Source organism: Rhinoderma darwinii, chromosome 1 (assembly GCF_050947455.1).
Source record: "Rhinoderma darwinii isolate aRhiDar2 chromosome 1, aRhiDar2.hap1, whole genome shotgun sequence".
NCBI classification, from domain to species: Eukaryota; Metazoa; Chordata; class Amphibia; order Anura; family Rhinodermatidae; genus Rhinoderma; species Rhinoderma darwinii.
Window position 1 is genome coordinate 286942915 of NC_134687.1, and position 22133 is coordinate 286965047.

The window sequence follows — 22133 nt, forward strand, 5'->3', positions numbered from 1 at the left end:
CAGTGCTCCCTGTCGGACTGAAGACCGCTCTCATAGAACGTGTATGTAATTAGTCTTCAGGAAGACGAGGAGCGCTGATCACAGCTGAAGGTGCAATGCGCTCAGCTGAGCACTTCTGCACCTACGTTTCAGCAACGATGAGGGTCTCAGTACCCGGGCCCCCACCAATCCAAACTTTTGATATTTCTCTGTGACATATTAAAAGTTTGAAAGTGTAGTTACCCTTTAAATATAATACATTTTGAAGCTGCCATGTACACAGTAAAGTACCTGCTGCCACTGACATAATAAAGGAAACAAAAAAGGAACATGTCATAATGTTGGTTAAAATAAAAATAGAAATCAACTTTTATGTCAGACATACAGTAAAAGTATGAAAAGTATAAAAGTACATTGTATTATCCTCTACTCTCAGTACATTAAAGGAAAACAGTTTAGAAATTAATTTAAAAAAAATAAAGAATAACCCGCAATGCTACTACTAATAATTTTGTTTTGGTACAAAAAAACTGGCCTGATTGCCCATTACAACCAATAATTTAGGTTGCTTTATGATTATAGGTAGAATTCTGATTATTGTAACTAACATTGTGACATCATCATAGGACTTATAATTGTCTACGGTGTACATGATTGATGAAGTAACCAGCAGGAACACGGCTGTACCTATGATGCTCGGTATACATTTTCTTCATGTGAGTACAATGTTTCCTTTTTAGGCCGCCCTTCACACAGAGTTTTTTGGTGCGTACACGCGTTGGAATCTGCGCCAAAAAACTGCCAAAATCGCCCCCCTTTGATTGCAATGGGAGGCAGAGGCGTTTTTTCCCGGATGTTCTCTATATGTTTGGATCCTACTGAAGAGACCAAAGATACAATGTAAAGCCACTGCTGCAAGGTAAATGTAGCACTACATACCGGCTGTTTAAACAAATAACTATCCATGTAATGAATGGACGCGCCAGATTCAGTGGAGCCAGCCAACCCCCACTATGACGTCCATATGCCCTGATAGGCATATGCACAGGGGTTGTCTTGATGGGGGAACCTCTTTTTAGAATTAGGGAGCTGTGAACATTTGTTCCTGATAGTGGTAACCCAGTTGATCTAGGGTGCAGTTGCACCCGGGCACTCTTGCTTAAATAGAACCTTTAAAACACGTAAAGGCTATGTACGCGTTTGAAGCCAATTTTCTTTTAATTTACTTAATGTTTTATTTGATTTTAACCAACTTTTACATTGGTTTTTATAAAAACAATTCACTTTTTGAAATACAGCTTATATGTACTCTGGTTACATGGAAGCTGTATCCTGCCGTCAAAGCCGATTCCGTCAGGTCAGCAGGTTCGTGAATTTAGGTGTGATCATTATTAGCTGGATCCTACATGCCTCGACCAGGTTTCACCGGAGCAGTCAGTGCAGCTGACCTGTTGGAAAGGGCTTTGACGGCAGGATACAGCTTCTATGTATACAGGGTACATAGAAGATGCATCTCAAAAAGTAAAAAAAAAATAGATACTGTCAGTGATGATTGAACAGTTTTAGAGTGTGTTAGAGACACAGCAGTTTGACAAGGGGAAAAGCAACACCCAGTTGTCAATTTATTAATAAATTTCCAGTAGGAATAACAGAAGAATAGCACAATGTAGAGTCCTAAGAAAGGATGCTCCAAAATTGTTATTTAATGGGTAATACAAGTATTTGTTAAAACAGACATGTCAGGAGAGCTGATAGGTCCTCTTCAATTATTATGTATTCTGTCAGTTACTGTATTCTCCTCTATAGTCTGCAGTGTAATAATACTATGCAGAGCGTCAGTATAGAATTGGTATCTGACCACTATATGGTCACTGTATGGCGGTATCATTGGTTATTTTGGTGTTTGTTTAGTGGTAGCATATGCCTGTTCCTGACTGTGTGACTAGACATTTCTATGTTTGCTTTTATTTTCCTTCTTGTGTTGATGATGTTGTTTACATATTTAAAGAGGCTCTGTCACCACATTGTAAGTGGCCTATCTCCTACATAAGGAGATCGGCGCTATAATGTAGGTGACAGTAATGCTTTTTATTTAAAAAAAACTATCTATTTTAACCACGTTATTAGCGATTTTCGTTTATGCTAATGAGTTTCTTAATGCCCAAGTGGGCGTGCTTTTACTTTCGACCAAGTGGAGCGTTGTACAGAGGAGTGTATGACGCTGACCAGTGTATGTGGCTGCACATCGTGTTCTAGTAAGAACGTGATGCTGCTGTGTAAATGAATGGAGAGGAGTGTATGACGCTGACTGGTCACTGATTGGTCAGCGTCATACACTCTGTACAACGCCCACTTGGTCAAAAGTAAAAACACGCCCACTTGTTCATTAAGAAACTCATTAGTATAAACCTCAAAATCGCTAATAAAGTGGTATAAAATAGATAGTTTTTCTAAATAAAAAGCATTACTGTCACCTACATTACAGCACTGATCTCCTTATGTAGGAGATGGGGCGCTTATAATGTGGTGACAGAGCCTCTTTAAGTGCGTAGTGAGGAGTGTGACCAAAGTAAAGCAATAGTCGCTGCTATTTTTCTGCAATATGCGGGTGAAGGTGGCCATATTGTATGTGAGCTGGTGGGGTTTGTGTGCAAGGGCTGTTTTTTAGTTCTAGTTTAGCCCTACCTATGATCATAATGGAATGACTGCTGAGAAGTGATCTCTACAGAACAGGGTGTCAGTCTATTATGAGGTTCTGTGGCCGGAGTGAAAACTGCAACATTTTTGGAATATTTTTGATTATAGATAATGACATGGAAAATTTCAATAAAAAATCATCATCACCAAAATTTCTTTAAAAATATGTTTAACAAAAAATTTGATAATGGGTCATTTTCGGATGATGCATTCCCTTTTAAGGGTTAAAATACTAGTGTAAAGAAGAGTGTAGACATGTCATATAGTATTATGTAGGGGAGTGGGCTCACAGGTGAAATTGTTGGTTATGGGTAGGGTAACACACAGCATAAAACACTGCAGATTTTCTGCAAGGGATTTCATTGTGGATCATCCGCAGCGTATTATAGTAGCAGCAGAGTGGATGATATGCGAAAAAATTTGCCAAGAAACCGTTCATAAATTGACCTGTAGTGCTGTTCTTTCAATCCGCAGCCTGTGAATTTATGTTGCGGAATCGCTGCTCTTCTGTTGTAGGTTTTCCCCATTGAATTCAATGGGGAGGTAAAACCCGCAATAAATAGGCAAATGTGGCGGTTTTTATGGTGGAAATGCTGCAGAAATTGCAAATCTGAAAAAAATAAGGTTTCAAAAGAATAGAAAGCTTCATACATAGCTCTGGGCATTGTCATAGCGACGCTATCCTCTGTTCTATGTGCAGAATGGCCTCCTGGGGTGAGGTTTTATCCCATGTGATTGCTGCAGCATCGTCCCAGGAGGCCGAGCTGTACTCAGAGCAGAGGGACGCAGGGTCGGACTGGCCCACCAGAGGATCCTATGGTGGGTCCAAAAGGTCTAGCAGAGGACAACCCCATTTGGATATGACTTTGGAGATAACCACTTGCCAACTAGGGTCTATTTCTTATCAACTGATTAACAAATTACCTATTAGATCTTATTGATCATATGTTCTGTATGTGCAATGATAACAAAGATTATTATACAATTAAAAGTGGACATGCTAATTTTCTGTATAGATGGAGAGTGGGTCCTTGAGATTTTTTCCTGGTATCCCAGTCCGACGCTAGAGGGACGCGACGCTTTGACAATGGAAAACCTGATCAGTATAAACTTTTTTCTAGAACTATTTCTAGCAGTGGAGAGTCCGCCTAAAAAACTGCACCACAATTCGGTGCGGTTTTTCACAATTTGGTGCACATCCGTAGCCCTCCGCAATTTTGAACGCGCCCATAGACTTCTATGTGTGAGTCTGTGCCGCAATTGTGGACAAAAATAGGACATGTTCTATATTTTGCAGATCATTTCTACGGCCTAGACAGACATCCGTATAAATACGGAAATGTGTCCACGGCCTATAAAAATGAATTGGTCCGCAGATAGAAACTACAGTCATGTGCATGGGGACTCATTTAGGGGTTGTGCTCAGAGACGAATATATGCTACTTATGGCTTCTTGAGGCTTCTAGTCAGGATGGGGTCGTCTGTGCATCCTCTTGCATGGTAGGACTTGAGGTGGGATGTCTAGTTTGGCTCCTCAGAAGATATCACAGAAAGGGTTTACTTGCCCCTTAAAAATACATTTTGTTTTATCAGAAACCAGGCACACTAACATCTCTTTACTGATCCAATACATCTATAGCATATACCAGGAATGTATTATCACACCTCTTTCTTGTTTTTTTTCTAGATGCCTATTTGAAAGTGAAGAGAAGCAAGATATGGAATCCTCCAGTCAGCGGCAATAGAGGAATCAGAGGCCTGGTAAATAATATTATTATTATTAATTATTGATAATTATCAGGCTAGTTTCTAGCTCTGGACTTTCAGAGGTGTGGTAATACCTTCTTGGTATATAAGAATATATGTCTAGTAGTACATATATTGTCTTTAGATATTTAAGGGCATTGTAAATTAATTTGTGTTTTTCACATTTGACATTCCATAATACACATTCATCACTATCTCCTTTTCCCCAGTGGGAAATTTTGGCTGTCATGTTGTCATAAGGACTTTGTGTCTTTCATGGGGGCACTGTGTCTGGGATTAGAGACAGTGTAGACTGTTATGAAGTTATTGTGAATGGCATGGAAAGGATTGAGGTAATTGTGGGCATTTGTGAGTGGTAAAAAGGGTTTTGAGTGCATTTTAGTCAATGTTCCCTCTAAGTTTTGGGAGCTCCTGAGGGGGTCAGTTAGGGAGCAGGGCGAGTCTCCATCAATGGTGGGCGATCTGATGACCATAAGTAATACCCCAGTAAACGCTAATATAGCGACTAAATAAGAGAATAAGAAAACTTATACCCTATAGATAGCGCCACACATACCCCTGTAGATAGCACCACACAGACCGCCCCGTAGATAGCGACACACAGACCCTGCTGTAGATAGCGTCACACAGACCCCCTGTAGATAGCGACACACAGACCCCCTGTAGATAGCGACACACAGACCCCCTGTAGATAGCGCCACACAGACCCCCTGTAGATAGCGCCACACAGACCCCCTGTAGATAGCGCCACACAGACCCCCCCTTGTAGATAGCGCCACACAGACCCCCCTGAAGTCTTGAGAGCTCCTGAGCGGGGCAGTTAGGGAGCAGGGCGAGTCTCCATCAATGGTGGGCGATCTGATGACCATAAGTAATACCCCCAGTAAACGCTAATATAGCGACTAAATAAGAGAATAAGAAAACTTATACCCTATAGATAGCGCCACACATACCCTTGTAGATAGCACCACACAGACCGCCCCGTAGATAGCGACACACAGACCCTGCTGTAGATAGCGTCAGACAGACCCCCTGTAGATAGCGACACACAGACCCCCTGTAGATAGCGACACACAGACCCCCCTGTAGATAGCACCACACAGACCCCCCTGTAGATAGCGCCACACAGACCCCGCTGTAGACAGCGTCACACAGACCCCACAGACCCCCATGTAGATAGCGCCACACAGACCCCCAAGTAGATTACGCCACACAGACCCCCAAGTAGATTACGCCACACAGACCCCCCCTTGTAGATAGCGCCGCACAGACCCCCCTTGTAGATAGCGCCACACAGACCGCCCTGTAGATAGCGCCACACAGACCCCCCAAGTTGATAGGGCCACACAGACCCCCCCAGTAGATAGCACCACACAGACCTCCCTGTAGATAGCGCCACACAGACCCCCCTGTAGATAGTGCCACCCAACCCCAATGTAGATACTACCCAATGTTGATACTGTATATACTGCATTCAAGAGGAAAAGATTAGCACTCCTTGTGGAATTTGGAAAATAAATCTTCTTTATTTAGATAGCCAGAGGAAAGGCTGAACAGCTTAAAGTGGACACAATACATAAAACGTTTGTCCTCTCTTTTCCACAAGGAGTTCTGATCTTTTCCTCTTGAATGCTGTTCCTATAGCGTGGAGATCGCTGTCTTCTTCGTACACCTGGGAGGATGAGCTGACCTTTCTATTCATTTATTAATACTGTATATACTGCCACACAGCCCCCCTTGTATGTACTGCCACACAGAGCCCCTTGTATATACTGCCACACAACCCCCCTTGTATATACTGCCACTCAACCCCCCTTGTATATACTGCCACACAGCCCCCCCTTGTATATACTGTCACACAGCCCCACTTGCATATACTGCCACACAGCCCCCCTTGTATATACTGCCACACAGCCCCCCTTGTATATACTGCCACACAGCCCCCTTGTATATACTGCCACACAGCCCCCTTGTATATACGGCCACACAGACCCCCGTATATACTGCCACACAGACCCCTTTTATATACTGCCACACAGGCCCCCTTGTATATACTGCCACACAGACCCCCTTGTATATACTGCCACGCAGAGCCCCGTATATACTGCCACGCAGACCCCCGTATATAATGACACACAGCCCCCCTTGTATATACTGTCACACACAGCCCCCCCTTGTAGATAGCCACACACAGCCCCCCTTGTAGATAGCCACACACAGCCCCCCCTTCTAGATAGCCACACACAGCCCCCTTTCTAGATAGCCACACAGCCCCCCTTGTAGATAGCCACACAGCCCCCTTGTAGATAGCCACACACAGCCCCCCTTGTAGATAGCCACACACAGCCCCCTTGTAGATAGCTACACACTGACCCCCTTCTAGATAGCGCCCCCCATTCCCTTGTAAAAAGCACCGCACAGCCTCCCCCCTTCCCTTGTACTTAGTGCAAACAGAGCGGAGGGCGGTAGCCCACCGCTACAACTCTCTGCTCTACCTGAGACGACTCACCGTCAGGAGGAGGAGGAGAAGGTGGTCATGCGGTGACGAACGGATTACTTTTGTCTGGGGTCGGTGACGGCGCAGGACTGGACCAGTTCAGTCACCTGACCTCATGTCAGGTGACTGGATTGGTCCACTCCCGGCACCAACCTCACTTGTCAGCGGACGGCCTGCATGCTATCTCTGATACTCTGGGCTATCTCCTCCCTCTCTCACCTTCCGGGAGTTGTCATTGGGTGGTCGCTCCGTGAAGGTGAGTGAGGGAGGAGATTGAGAAACTTCTGCCCGCCGCACTGACAGTGCGCAGGCTTTAAAGTTCAGTGAGCGGGGGGGGCGTGGAAGATGTGCAGCCGTGCAGCCGCGTACCTTATAGGGAACATTGAATGTATTTGTCATTGGGGCATTATGACTGTTGTAGTTGAACAGCGGCTGCCATGGGGGTATAGTATTAGGCTGCATAAAGGGCATTGATGCATGGATAAAGTACGTTATGGTCCCATGAGGTAAACAGTTGATTTTATTGGGACTTTTTTTTAACTGTCACAGGGCATTGTAGTTGCCATTGGGGTGTGGAGGAATTGTGTCATGGTTGTATCGCTGTTGGTCTAGTGGGCAATCAAGGCACTGTGGCTGGCATATAGGGCAATGTGGGTGGGCGAGAGACTGGACATTGTAGCTGTCATGGGGGCATTTTATCTGGTTTATAGAATATTGGTGATTTTATGGTAGGATTGTGTCTGTTACGTGGTCATTTGGGCTTTGTGGTTGATTGGCATGGATAAAATTGGGGGCATTTTGATTGTGATTAGGGACATAGTGGGTGTCATGAGGGCATTGTGACTGTCATGGGGGATTTGTGTCTGTCATGGGCGGTTAGCAAAATTAGATGTGAGGGCATTGTGACTTTCATAGGGGCATAGGGGCCCACAAAGGGACATTGACAAATTGTGGTTGCCCTTTTGGCATTCAGGCTAACATAATGGGCATTGATGGCAATGTTTCATGGATAAAGTACATTGCGGCACCATGATGAAGATTGTTGATTTCATGGAGGCATTGTGGTTGACAAATTGGTAATTGAGGGCATTGCGGCATGCATGGAGGGCATTGTGGCTGTCATATTGTCATTGTGACTGTTATAAAGGACATTGTGGGTTTCATGAGGGCATAGTAACTCTTACAGGAACTGTGTTGCTGGCATGAAACCTCGTGGCTGCCTTTCTGGCATTGGGGTCATTGTCGTTCTCATGGGTGCATTGTGGCTTACATGGGAGCTTTGTAGCTGTCATAAGGGGGCATTGTGGCTTACATGGAGGACATTTTAGTGGTCATTGCAGCTGGGAAAAGGGATATTGTCGGCATTGTTGTTGGGATAAAGTACTCTGTGGCTGGCATGGGGGCATTGTGGCTGGCATAGTGGTCATTGACCGCATGGTGGCTGTCATGGCGGCATTTTGGCAAAGATAATGGACATTGCGTGTTCATTGTGGCTGTCATGGGGGTATAGTGACTTACAAGGAGGCAATGTATGTAACATGGGGCATAGTGGCTCTAATAAGAACCGTGTGGCTGTCATGGGGGATTTGTAGATGGGATAAGGTACATCTTGGGTGTTATGAGGGCATTGTGGCTTTTACTGGAGTATTGTGGCTGGCATGGAGGGCACTATGATTGTCTGGTGGGAATTTTGGTTGGCTGAGCAGGTATTGAGGGTATTCTGACTTGCATTGATGGCATTGTGTTTGTCATGGGGCAATGTGATTGGCACAGAGGACTTGGCGAAGAACAAAAATTGATTTTACTCAATGTGTTTTTGTTCCAGGAGGCACAAGTTAAGTGAGAAATGGTTAATTAAACAGTTGGGTAAAAGTTTGCTTTTAGTCTTTTATGGGGGTGTTAAATGTTGATAAAATTCCTATTATCATTAAGTAAAGTAGGTGTGATAGAAATAATTCAAAAGGTTTTGAGAATAAAATTATTTTGAGTTGGATATCCCTGGTCAGATGTGGTTTGGTTTGGTTTGGTTGAGCTGTTCCTGATTTAGAAATTCTGATGTCTGATACCAATGACATTGCCAAGCCAAGTATATTTTGTTGGGCAATATGTTACACAATATTTCTGGTTATCATCAGTGTTCATAAACGTCATTTTTGTATAGTTGATGTATCCTTTTCTTTGCCTCTCTAGTGATTTAGCCAGAGGTTACAAGTCAGTGTCCGGCTATTTTCACTACTAGTGATATCAATTTGTGTCCTAACTTGGCGCATGTGATTTTTCTATTGAATGTGTAATATTTTTCCTGATCGATGATATTCGCATTACTTTGTCCTCTATAGGGCACATTTAGGCCCATGTTATACATGAGTTGTAAATGGTCCAATGAATAGATGGTAGAATGGTTTGCTGTTTTATACAGGTGTGGAGGTGAGTGCTATTTGTGGCTTCTAGTCAGGATGGGGTTGTCGGTGCATCCTCTTGGATAGGAAGGCTTGAGGTGGGATCTCTAGTTTGGCTCCTCAGAAGGTATCCCAGAAACGGTTCAATTGCCCCTTTAAAAATCACTTTAGTTTTATAAGAGACGAGACACACTAAACTGTCTTTACTGATCCAATACATCTATAGCATTTACCAGGGACGTATTATCACACCTCTTTCTTTTTTTTTTTCTAGGGGTCTATTTGAAAGTGACGAGCAGCAAGATATGGAATCCCCCAGTCAGCGGCAATAGAGAAATCAGAGGACTGGTAATTAATATTATTAATTACTGCTAATTATCAGGCTCGCTTCTAGCTCTGGAGTTTCAGAGGTGTGGTAATACATTCCTGGTATATAAAGATTTATGTCTAGTAGTACATATATTAGCTATAGATATTTAATGAGGCTCTGTCACCAGATTATAAGTGGCCTATCTCCTACATAATCTGATCGGCGCTGTAATGTAGATAACAACAGTGGAGCAAGTTATGAACAATTTTAGATTTATGATAATTAGTTTCTTAATATACAACTGGGCGTTTTTTTACCGTTTACCAACTGGGCGTTGTAAAGAGAAGTGTATGACGCTGATCAATGAGCGTCATACACTTCTCATCGTTCCAGCCCAGCTGGTTTCACTGCACACACAGCGGGTTCTCGCTGTGAATGACAGCACAGCATGATAACGCGAGATCACGCTGTGCTGTCACTTACTCACACATACAGAAGTGTCTTGAGAGTAAATAGACATTGCCTCCAGCCAGGATGCAATGTCTTTTCACACTCCCGACACTTCGGCAAAGTTTCTGTGGGACTTACTCACACAGCACAGCGTGATCCCGCGAGATTACTTGTGCTGTGATTTAAGTCCCACAGAAACTTTACCGAAGTGTCGGGAGTGTGAACAGACATTGCATCCTGGCTGTAGGCAATGTCTATTTACTCTCAAGACACTTCGGTAAAGTTAATGTGTGAGTATGAGACAGCACAGCGTGATCTCGCGAAATCAGGCTGTGCTATCATTCACAGCGACATGCTGCTGACAAAAATGTGAGGGCCGATGCCTTGCCCAGGTCGTTCGAGACTTAGGACGCCATAGAGTCTCTGCAAAACAGCATCTATCCTGTATTGTCTATGTCAACCCCTTGCAAGTTAGCGACATTCCTCCGGGGTAGAACTTTTGTACGCCTAGCGTACAGAAGAAGAATTCTTCGCTGGGGACACAGCTCCAAACTGGCAGGTCAAACCCGAGACTTGATTGCCTGCCATTTTTGGTGGCCCACGCTGCCCAAAGACATCATGGACTTTGTCTCGTCCTGCACGGTGTGCACTGCTAGCAAGGTTGCTCACTCCAAGCCTGCAGGCATGCTCCAGCCGCTGCCGGTGCCCAATGCCTCCTGTCAGCATATAGCAATGGACTTTGTCACAGATATACCTCCCTCTGCTGGATGCAGTACGGTCCAGGTGGTGGTGGACCAATTTTCAAAAATGGCTCATTTTGTTCTGCTGACTGGCCTACCTTCATCTTCTCGACTGGCCAACCTCTTCAGCCAACACATCTTCCGCCTGCATGGCTTACCTCTGCATATTGTGTCTGATCAGGGGGTTCAGTTTACCTCAAAGTTCTGGAGAGCCCTCTGTAAACTCCTTGACTTTTCCTCTGCCTACCATCCCCAGTCCTATGGTCAAGTTGAGAGGATCAATCAAATCATGGAGAACTATCTACGACACTTCATCTCCAGGCAGCATGATGACTGGGTGCAACTTCTTTCTTGGGCCGAGTTCTCCTATAACAACCACACAAGTGAGCCCACTGCTGCCACTCCATTCTTCATTGTTTACGGCCAACACCCACAAATTCCTCTCCCTGTGCCAGCTAAGTCCCAGGTGTCCGCAGCTGACTATGCATTCAGGGACTTCCTGCAGATCTGGCAGCAAACCCCATCCTCTATTCTGCTGGCGGTCGACCGCATGAAACGAAAGGCAGACAAAAAGAGAAGAGTCTCCTCAGTTTCTTCCAGGTGCCAATGCCCGGCTGTCCTTTAGGAATATCCGGCTGATTGTGCCATCATACAAGTTTGCTCCCAGGTTCCTCGGACCCTTCGAGATCCTACAGCAGATCAACCCTGTCTCCTACAAGCTTCGGCTGCCTCCCACCCTCAAGATCCCCAACTTCTTTCATGTCTCCCACCTGAAGCCTGTGGTCCTGAACCAAGACTACACCAAGACTCCTAGTCCTAAAGTTGCCCCCAGCGGTTTATCAGATACATTCGAGGTTAAGGAGATCTTGGACACCAAAAAGGTGGGAAGGAAGAACTTTTTATTTGGTGGATTAGAAGGGGTTTCGTCCAGAAGAAAGGTCCTGGGAGCCAGAGGAGAACCTCAATTCTACTACTTTTGTAGAAGTTTCTCTCCCGCTCTGGGCCCAAGAAGAGGGGGCATAGGAGGGGGGATACTGTAACGTCCATGGCCGCGGACCGTCAGGATTACTAACCCCCCAACGGCCACAGCCATGGATCTGTGAGCGTGGCCCGCATATCCTCCTCAGGAGACCCCAGCGCTCATTTCTTCTTCGTTCTACTGTATCCTGTAGGGTGCGCGTGCACGCACGTGCCTCAGCGTTGTTGTGTTTACCCGTGTTAGTCCTGCAAATGGTCCCTTAGTGTTTTCCAGTGCCCGTTCCTGCTGCCTGTATCCTTTAACCCGTGCTAGCTTGTTCCTGTACCTTAGAGAGTTGGAGTCGTGTTGTGCCACCAATCACGTCTGCTGTGTTACACCACGCCTGGTGTCTGCTGCCAAGGTTCCATCTGAGCCTAACCATCGCTACTGCCTGAACTACCTCTGGTACCCTTACTCGGACTATAGACATGACTTGGTACACTGTGTGGCCAGCTGTTATCCCGCTTCGGCGGTACGGCCCAGTGGGTCCACATACCCACAGATCGTGACACGCAGTATACATAGTTGCCAACATTTGAAAGTTTTTTCCAGGGACACTTAGAGTGTGTCGTCTTTGGCGGGTGTGTCTTTGTGGGCGTGGTTTATCTGGTGGGTGTGAGGAGTGGGCGTGGTTTTCCCCCCAGAATTTCTACAAATAAACGGAAAAAAAAATCTGCACTAGTTTGGCTGACAACTATTATGGTGGCCGGTGTTTTTCTGGTTATTTGGTTGTTTACAGGCAAGTGAAGTCTCTCACTTTATCACGAGGGCTAGGCGATATGTGATTACCACTACTGACAGCGTAAAAACCAGCGTAGATAGTGCCACACTCAGTGCCCCTTGTAGATTGTGCACCACACTACCCTCAGTAGATATTGCTACACACTGCTCCCTGTATATATTGCCATGCACTGCTTCCTGTAGATAATGCCGCAGTGCCCCCTGTAGATAGTTCCACATGGCCCCCGTATAGATAGTTCCACATGGCCCCCCTATATATAGTGCCACATGGCCCCCGTATAGATAGTTCCACATGGCCCCCCTATATATAGTTCCACATGGCCCCCTGTAGATAGTGCCACATTGCTCCCCAGTAGATAGTGCCAGAGTTCTCTCTGTAGATAGTGCCACACGGCCCCCTGTAGAAAATGCAACAGTGCCCTCTGTGGATAGTGCCACAGTGCCCTCTGTAGATCGTGCCACACCCCCCCTGTAGATAGAGCCATACAGCACCCCTGTATATGATGCCACAGCCCCCCTGTAGATGATGCCACACAGCCTAAGAGGGGAATCCCTGGCCAGATCGTTGCCGAAGCTCTGGTTCGGGATTACTCTCCTAGAGGAGCACCTGATGTCACTGTATATATATGGACAGTGACACCAAGGGCTCCTCCAGTAGCGGAATCCCCGGCCAGAGCATCGGCAAAGAGGAGGAGCCCCTGACTTCACTGTCCATATATGGACAGTGACGTCGTCAGGGGCTCCCTCTATGAGCGCAATCCCCGGCCAGAATGTCTGCAACGCTCTTGCCGGGGATTCCGCTTCAGGAGGAGTGAATGGCAGAGCAGGAAGTGGATAGATAATCCTGAGGACGCAGTTACAATTGAATGTGGCAGTTGCCGGGACCCGTCCCAGCACAGTCATTTTCCGGGACTATCTCTGTTAATTTGGGACAGCCCTGGCAAATTCGGGACTGTTGGCAGCTAGAAGTGTATCTTTATACTGACAGACTCCTATAAAATGTAGCCAACACACTCGTTCTATGAAGCGGGCTCAGCTCGTGAGTCCCCGCTCCATACACCCCCACCCAACCTGTGGCGTATATATATGGCGTATGTTGTTAAGGGGTTAATGACGCATGCCACTGTATGGTATTCATTGGTATATATCGAGCTTCACATTCAAAACGTATGTCAAGTGTAAAGTGTTAAAGCCGAATGTAAACCAAATGCAATATGTGCAGAGCCTTAGGGTACATTTACATACATTTTTTTTGTGTTTTCTACAACAATGGCAGTTATACCGCCAATAAAAACATTGCAGCACAAACCCTGAGGAAGGCTGCAAAAAAAGGACTTATGTAAATGTATCCTTAACCCCTTAATGACCGGGCCTGTTTGGGCCTTAATGACCAAGCCAGATTTGTTAAATCTGGTATGTGTGACTTTATCAGAGAATAACTCAGTGAAAGTTTTGAATATCCAAGTAATTCTGACATTGTTTTTTCATACTTTATTTTAGTGGTAAAAGTAGACTGATACGATTTACGGAAATTAATAAAAAAATAGAAAAAATGAAGAAATTTTGTAAAAATTATCATTTTTCCCTATTTTTAACGGCAATATGTCACATATTTACATACATACAGTACAATTTTTTTTATTAAATATATATTTCCATCTCTTTACTCTATTTTGGCAGCACTTTTGAAAAAAAAATTTTTTTTTTGAGCAATTTAGAAGACTTACAAGTTTAGTAATAATTTTATACATTTTGAAGTACATTTGGTTTTCCTGCACCAAGCCAGGTTTTCAGAGGCTCATAGGTGTCAGAATGGTGGAAACCCCCACAAGTGACCCCATTTTGCAAACTACACCCCTTAAGGTATTTATTAAGGGGTGTTGTAAGTATTTTGACCCCACAGTTTTTTTGTAAGAATTCATGCAAAGCAGGCGTAAAAAAATATAATCTCACTTTTTTCATAAAAGTATAACTTTGAAGACCGATTTTTTTGTAAAGTGACCATGAGAATGAAGAAACACACCCCAAAATCTCTCACCCTGTTTCTCCTGTTTTCAAAAATGCCCCCATTGTGACCCTAATGCATTGCCTGGACACACGGCAGGGCCCGAAAGGAAGGGAACACCCGGAGACTTTCAGGTCTCATATTTTGCTTGAAAATGTTTTAGGCCCCACTGTATATTTGGAGAGGTTTTGAGCTACCAGAACGATAGAAACTCCCCATATACGACCCCATTTAGAAAACTAGACCCCTTAAGGTATTTATCTAGGGGTGTAGTGAGTATTTTGACCCCACAGTTTTTTGCTAAATTTAATGCATAGCAGGTGAAAAAAAAAACAAAAAACACTTTTTCCATAAAAATATCACTTTGAAGACCGATTTCTGTGTAAAGCGACCATAAGAATGAAGAAACACACCCCAAAATCTATCACCCGGTTTCTCCTGTTTTCAAAAATACTCTCATTGTTGCCCCAATCTGCTTATTAGACGTGTGGCTGGGCCAAAAAGAGAGGGAGCACCCTTTGGCTTTCAGGGCACAATTGAATAAATTCTAGGCCCCATATCATGCATTTAGAGGCATTGAGCTGCCTGAACAAAACAAAAAAACACGCAGAAATGACCCCATTTTAAAAACTAAACCCCTAAAGGTATTCATCTAGTGGTGTAGTGGGCATGCGGACCAAAAATTTTTTAAAGGAGGAAATAATGGGTATCATTTCAGACACTATGGGTATATAATGTTTTCTTCAAACTCTTATTACGTTTCCACATGAAATAGAGGAGACGTGGTAGAAGGTTATTTTGTTAGAAATACGCCACATTAATAAATTTGTGCGGCATACAGAAGAGAAGTGAAGCCGTGTATTCATAACGGATAAATGTAGCTATAGACGTATTTGCCTGTACTTATGACTATGTCTTGCTGAAGAAGCAGTTGGTGCCATTATGATGTCATTGTGGACAGAATTCTGTCCTAATATAAAATCAGTCAGAGAGGAAAAAATAAACTGTACTGGAGTGACGGGCAATATCTTCAAAAAACAAATGGAGGAAAATGTATCCAACTATGTTGCAAACTCGAGTCTGTTCACTAGATAGAAGAACACCTGCAGGGCTGTCATGACAAGGATTTTTTTTTCAGTGACTGGTTGTACAACATCTCTTTAGCTCCATCAATCCTTATGAGGGACGAATGTGCCAAGTGACGCGGTACACCATAACAGGCCCCTGCCCGGCAAGGTAGGAACCGCTATGTGCACAAAACAACCAATCACCTACAGAATATATAAAGGGACAGTGTCCAAAACCATCTATAGGAACAGTAAAGGATCACTAATCCCCAAAATGATGTCAGTATTTCCAGAAGAACCGTAACAAAGACCATGGTGTATTGATAAGGAACAGCTCGATTATTAGAGATCCTCCAAAAAAAAAAATATCATGCCCGTATCACGGTACAGAATTAGGAATGTAACCGCTGTATGTGGCAGGACATAGTCATAAGAAAAAGGAAATACATCCCCAATTTATTCTTGTAACCATTTCTAAAATGCACGACTTCCACTAATTCAGGGGCGGCACGGGCAATGCCCACATTTATTTTTTATTTCAAGAACGCTTGTGGGGGTCCATGTTCTGAACAGACAGATGTGGGCTCCTGCACAATAAACTGTATTCATTTGTGAGTGATCAAGTCCTGGGTTTAATTGTCCAAGAATTGTATAAAAAAAATCATAAAGGGGAAATTTAGTTTTACAGTCTGAAATAAATAAACCTCCCCATGAGAATCCCTCCCTCCCTTGGAAAGCCCAGAAACTAAACAAAAAAATATTCATAAATGAAATTGACTCCCTAAAAAGAATCCCCCCCCCACCCCACCCTTTTTGGTTTTCCCTAAATTATAGATAAAATTAATAATTAGAAACGGTGTGGTAGGTCTCAAAACAGGGGTAGTTGCACAGGCCTGGATTTGAAGGGCACATGGGGCAGTAAAACCGGGAATCGCTCCTCCTTCCGTGTTTACTGCACACCCGGCATCTCTTTTGGGGGTATCTTTGGTTCACAGAGGCAGGGACGGGGTGAAGGAAGTGGCGCTCAGTGAGCCTTTTGACATCCTCTGACTGGAAGGAGTCTCTAGGTGCGGGGGAGTCAAACAGGAGGTGCTCTATAATTTTCTCCTGATACTGGAGGAAACTGAGCGTTCCCTGGGTCTTGTACAGCACATAGCTGTTGTAAGTGGCCATCTGGATAAGGTAGATCGCTACCTTTTTATACCAGGCCCTAGTTTTGCGCTTGACCAGGTACGGTTGTAGGACCTGGTCAGATAGATCGACTCCCCCCATGAACTTGTTATAGTCCACCACGCAGACCGGTTTCCTCTTATCAGAGGTAGCGCCCCTCTCTCTTACTGCCACTGTGGTGTCCTCGTGCACGGTGGAGAGCATGTACATGTCCTTTTTGTCACTCCATTTGACAGCGAGCAACTGGTCACTTGCAAATGAGAGTGACGCACCCCTTTCTAGTCGCCTGGACACCAGTCGTTGAGGGAAGCCGACTCTATTTTTTCGTACCGTCCCACAGGCCCCTGTATTCGCAGCATGGAGGGACTTATACAGGGGGACACTGGTGTAGTAATTGTCGGTGTACACATGGTACCCTTTTTGTAGGAATGGCACCATGAGTTCCCAGACAATTTTCCCACTAATGCCAATATCCTCTGGGCATCCTGGGGGATTAAGGTGGCGGTCCTTGCCCTCATAAATGAAAAAGCCACAGGTGTAGCCCGTTGTGCTCTCGCACACCTTATAGAGTTTCACTCCGTATCGGGCTCTTTTGGAGGGGATGTATTGTCAAAACGATAGACGGCCCTTGAAGGACATAAGGGACTCATCTACCGCTAGTTTTTGGCCTGGGGTGTATAAATTGAAAAATGAGTCATTTAGGAGGGAGATTAGGGGTCTCAGTTTGTTGAGGCGATCATAGGCTGGGTCACTTCTTGGGGGGATTTGTGTATTGTCAGAAAAATGCATGAAACGCATTAGAGTCTCATAGCACCTTCGGGCCATAACGGCTGCAAATACAGGCGTGCTATGGATAGCGCTGGTAGCCCAATAGGAGCGGATAGAGGGTTTTTTTACTATCCCCATGTTTAGGGTAATTCCCCAAAATTTTTTTATTTCAGAAACTGTTGTGGGGATCCATCCTCTGGCATAGCAAGACCTGGGATTTTGGGTGCCAAATTGCCTGGCGTATAAATTCGTCTGCTGGACAATTAGTTCCAGGACCTGATCGCCTATAAACAAATGAAAAAAATTATAGGGACTAAAATTTGAGACATCTGCGTTGATGCCTGGAGTCGCTGTAAATGGCAAAACTTGGGGGGAGAAAGCAATTGCAGGATCCCAAATTGCGGAAGGGACTGCAGTACTAGGCCCGTTTCCTGACGCTTCACCGCTGACCGCTGCGTCCACCACCATAGGGCTGGGGGGTCCAGTGGCAGAAGCAGAACTTGTGTCGCTTTCTGAGCCAAGTTCTGCTTCTGACGCAGTGTCCGTATCACTGCCGGAACCGCTAGAGCACAGCATGGCGTATGCCTGCTCTGCAGAGAACATTCTGCGGCTTCTGCGGTTCATGTTCACCACACTAATAATTGTTTTTTTTTTTGTTTTTTTAGAAGACAAACAAAAAAACGGGGGTGATTACGTGTAATCTGGGGTGATTACTGGTAATCTGGGGTAATTACGGGTAATCTGGGGTAATTACGGGTAATCTGGGGTAATTACGGGTAATCTGGGGTGATTACGGGTAATCTGGGGTGATTACGGGTAATCTGGGGTAAATTACGGACAATATTCGGATAATATCGGAAAACACTGGCGAGTAAGTATGTGGTGTATTTTACAGTATAATACAGCACAAGATTTGTATAGTATTTCTCTCTCTCCTCTCACAGATCAACTACAGTGAGAGGAGGGAGGGAAAGAGCACAAATCTTGTGCTGTATTTTGAAAATATGGGACTATGGTCACTGTGATAGGTATATCACAGTGACCATCTGATCAGGGACCAATTATAACGGTCCCTGATCAGTTTCCATTTACAGGCAGAATAGCTGCCTTTCACTGACAGCGCATGCGTGCGCCATTTTTTATTTTTTTTTTCCGGCGGTTGGGGTGAGGGGGGGCACGATCGGAGGCCTAACAAATAGTTTTTTATCTCCTCTCACCAAGCATTCATGGTGAGAGGAGATAAAAAGTCGGATTTCAATGCTGCATTAATTGTAACGGCGATCGCCGGTATTCGTTGAATACCGGCGATCGCCGGTTTTCGTTGAATACCGGCGATCGCCGGTTTGGGGACCGCAAACAACGGTCCCCAGACTGTGCTCCAAGCCCTCAGCTACCTCTGGTAGCTGAGGGCAGGGAGCTATCCCTCTGCACGGCGCTGCAATCTTAATTAGATTGTGTGCGCATGCGCGGGCGCCATTTTTTTTCTCTTCCCGGCAAAAATTAATGGTGAGAGGAGATAAAAATGTCCATTTTCCACCGCTTGCACTAGTTGTAACGGCGGTCGCCGGTATTCGTTGAATACCGGCGATCGCCGGTTTGGGGACCGCAAACAACGATCCCCGGTAGCTGAGAGCAGGGAGCTATCTCCTTTCACGGCGCCGCAATTTTATTCTGATGCAGCGCCGTGAAAAGGCGTATGTATCAGAATAAAGCCCGTTAGTGGCCGCCGTTAAAAGGCGTATTGGCGGTCACTAACGGGTTAAAGAGTTTTTCCAGTTTGATTTTTTTTTTTAATAGCATAAGAAACCATACAGTTTCCTAATTGAAGTTTTTTTTTGGAGATTCAGAAAATTGATGACCTATCCTCAGGGAGGAGGGTGTAAGGCCATATTCACATGAACAGGTGTCAAATCCATTGGTTTTCCATGGCAGATTTGCACCGTGCTGGATCCGTTTTCACAGATTCCTCATAGACTTGAGTCTATTGAGGGATCCTGAAAAACAGGCAAAAATAGGACATGTCCTATTTTTTCACGGACTGTTCAAGCTGTCCGCTTAAAAAACGGATTTGTGAATAGTCCCATAGACATGCATTGATTTTAAAGCAGCCATTTGACGTCCATTAAAAAAAAATGTCTGTCACAAGGCCGGTTATCCCTGTTGTGTGAATAAGCCCTTACACTGTAAACCGACACTACAAGTGAGTCGGCATTTGACAGTATCGAGCACCGCAGCCCCTTCAAATAGAGCAGATCGGCAGGGGTACTGAGCACCGGACTCTCATCAATTACATATTGATGATAGGCCATCAATTTTCTCTCTCTGGAAAACTCCGCTAGGCTGCATGCACACATTGCGTATTACTTGTGGCAAATCCGCAGCGTAATACAATACCAGCAAAGTAAATGACTTTGTCAAAATCTGATGTACACGTTTCAGAAAATTTCTGCACTTTCTTTTTGCTATATTGACGCAATTTCCCCCACCCCACGTAGCGGAATTGCAGACGGAATATACGCAGCAGAATGCAGTAGCATCAAAGTGGATCTCATCCACGCTGCATAAAAATGCAGAGCAAAAATTGACCTGTGGTGCGTATTTTTCGGACCGCAGCATGTCAATTCCTGCTCTGGAAAGCGGACTGAATTGCTGCGTTTTTCAGAGAAGATGTCACCATCTCCCAGTATTGTGAAAATGCAGAAAAATACGCACCATTTTCTGCAGTCAAAAACGCTGGAAATGGTGCGTTTTTGCTGCTATGGAATGTCTGCTACTTTCAACGAAATTGCTGCAGAAATTCTCTGCAGCAATTCCGTTACTTGTGGACAAGCCCAAATCCTGGCAGAGTGCTAGAAGCGGCTCTGCTCCGGGACTCCAGCTCTGGGCAAGCCCCTGACATCACTGTCCATATATGGACACTGATGTTAATGGCTTCCCCAGAGTTCCGGCTCAGAGCCTATACTAGTGCTCTGCTCCGGGACTCTGGCTCTGGGGTTGCCTCTGATATCACATTCCGGTCCAGGAAAATCCCTTGACGTCACTGTGTATGGACAGTGACATCAGGGGCTCCAACAGTAGAGGAATCCCCATCCAAAGCTACGCTCTGGCGGCGGATTCCACTTCTATCTACTTGGGGTGTGCGTGGCAGCATCTGCGGAGGGCACTGTGGCAGCATCTGCGGAGGGCACTGTGGCAGCATCTACAGAGGACACTGTGGCATTATCTAGGGGTGTGTTGCATTATCTACAGAGGGCACTTTGGCATTATCTACACAGGGCACTGGCATTATCTACACAGGGCACTGTGGCATTATCTTCACAGGGCACTGTGGCATTATCTGCAGAGGGCACTGTGGCATTATCTGCAGAGGGCACTGTGGCAGCATCTACAGAGGACTCTGTTGCAGCATCTACAGAGGGCACTGTGGCAGCATCCACAGAGGGCACTGTGGCAGCATCCACAGAGGGCACTGTGGCACTATCTAAAAAGGGGCTGCCCAATCTTGACGTGTGTCTGCCAAACGCTGCTAACTGAGCCGCCGGACTGCATTTAGCAACACTTCGGGTATGTTCACACGCAGGGTTTTCAGGCGTATTTCTGGGCATTTACGCCTTGAAAAACGCCTGAAAAAACGGAACCTGAACGCCTACAAACATCTGCCCATTGAAATCAATGGGAAAAACAGCATTGAGTTCATACGGGCGTCTTTTTACGCCTCTGTTTAAAAAAACGGAGCGTAAAAAGATGCTCCGTAAAAAGAAGTAGCATGTCACTTCTTGTGGCGTTTTTTGGAGCTGTTTTTCCAATGAACACTATGAAAAATGCCTCAAAAAACACCTAAAAAAACACCTGAAAAGAAGGCTCAAAAGAAGCTCTAGATTTCATTTTCAGCTTCAAAAACGCCTGAAAATCAGAGGCTGTTTTCTCTGAAATCAGCCCCGTATTTTCAGACGTTTTTTGTTGAGCGTGTGAACATACCCTTAAACTGGAAAACTGGATTGTTGAAATACGCACAAGGAGAAATCTCTCACATTTTAAACCTAGCGGTATTATTATAGTAATGTAGTATTAGTATTATAGTAATATAGTGTTATAGTAGTTCAAATAACTAATTGATTAACAATAATTTTGTATTGTATCAAATTTGAAAGAAATGCGGCCCGTCAACTTCCCCTTTTTTCTATATGTGGCCCACTTACCCGGCCGAGTTTGAGACCCTTGCCCTAAGGGTATATTCATATGTAATGGTTGAGGTGAAATGAAAAAATTAATCAAAAACACATTTGAAAGACTGCATGCATTTTTTCCACAATTTGGTGTGTTTTTTTTATGCGGTTGCATGAAAATTCAACTGCATCCAAAAACGCACCAAATTGCGTTAAAAACGCATGCCGCTTTTCATATGTATCTTTAAGGTCATGCTGACACTGCTTATTTTTAGTTGTATTTTGGAGTGTAAAATGCTTGTACACGCTCCAAAATTCATTTGGATTACGCTTTCAAACTGTTTCCCATTGATTTCATG

At 44.7% G+C, this 22133-nt stretch overlaps 1 long non-coding RNA gene across 1 annotated transcript in view; it reads left to right on the forward strand.

Moving 5' to 3' along the window:
• The first annotated feature begins 631 nt into the window (after positions 1-631).
• Positions 632-22133, forward strand: part of LOC142741401 (uncharacterized) — a 37654-nt gene continuing 16152 nt past the window's right edge. The window contains exons 1-3 of the long non-coding RNA XR_012881120.1: positions 632-695; positions 4364-4437; positions 9614-9687. This is a non-coding gene — a long non-coding RNA (uncharacterized LOC142741401). The remainder of the gene's footprint in view (positions 696-4363; positions 4438-9613; positions 9688-22133) is intronic.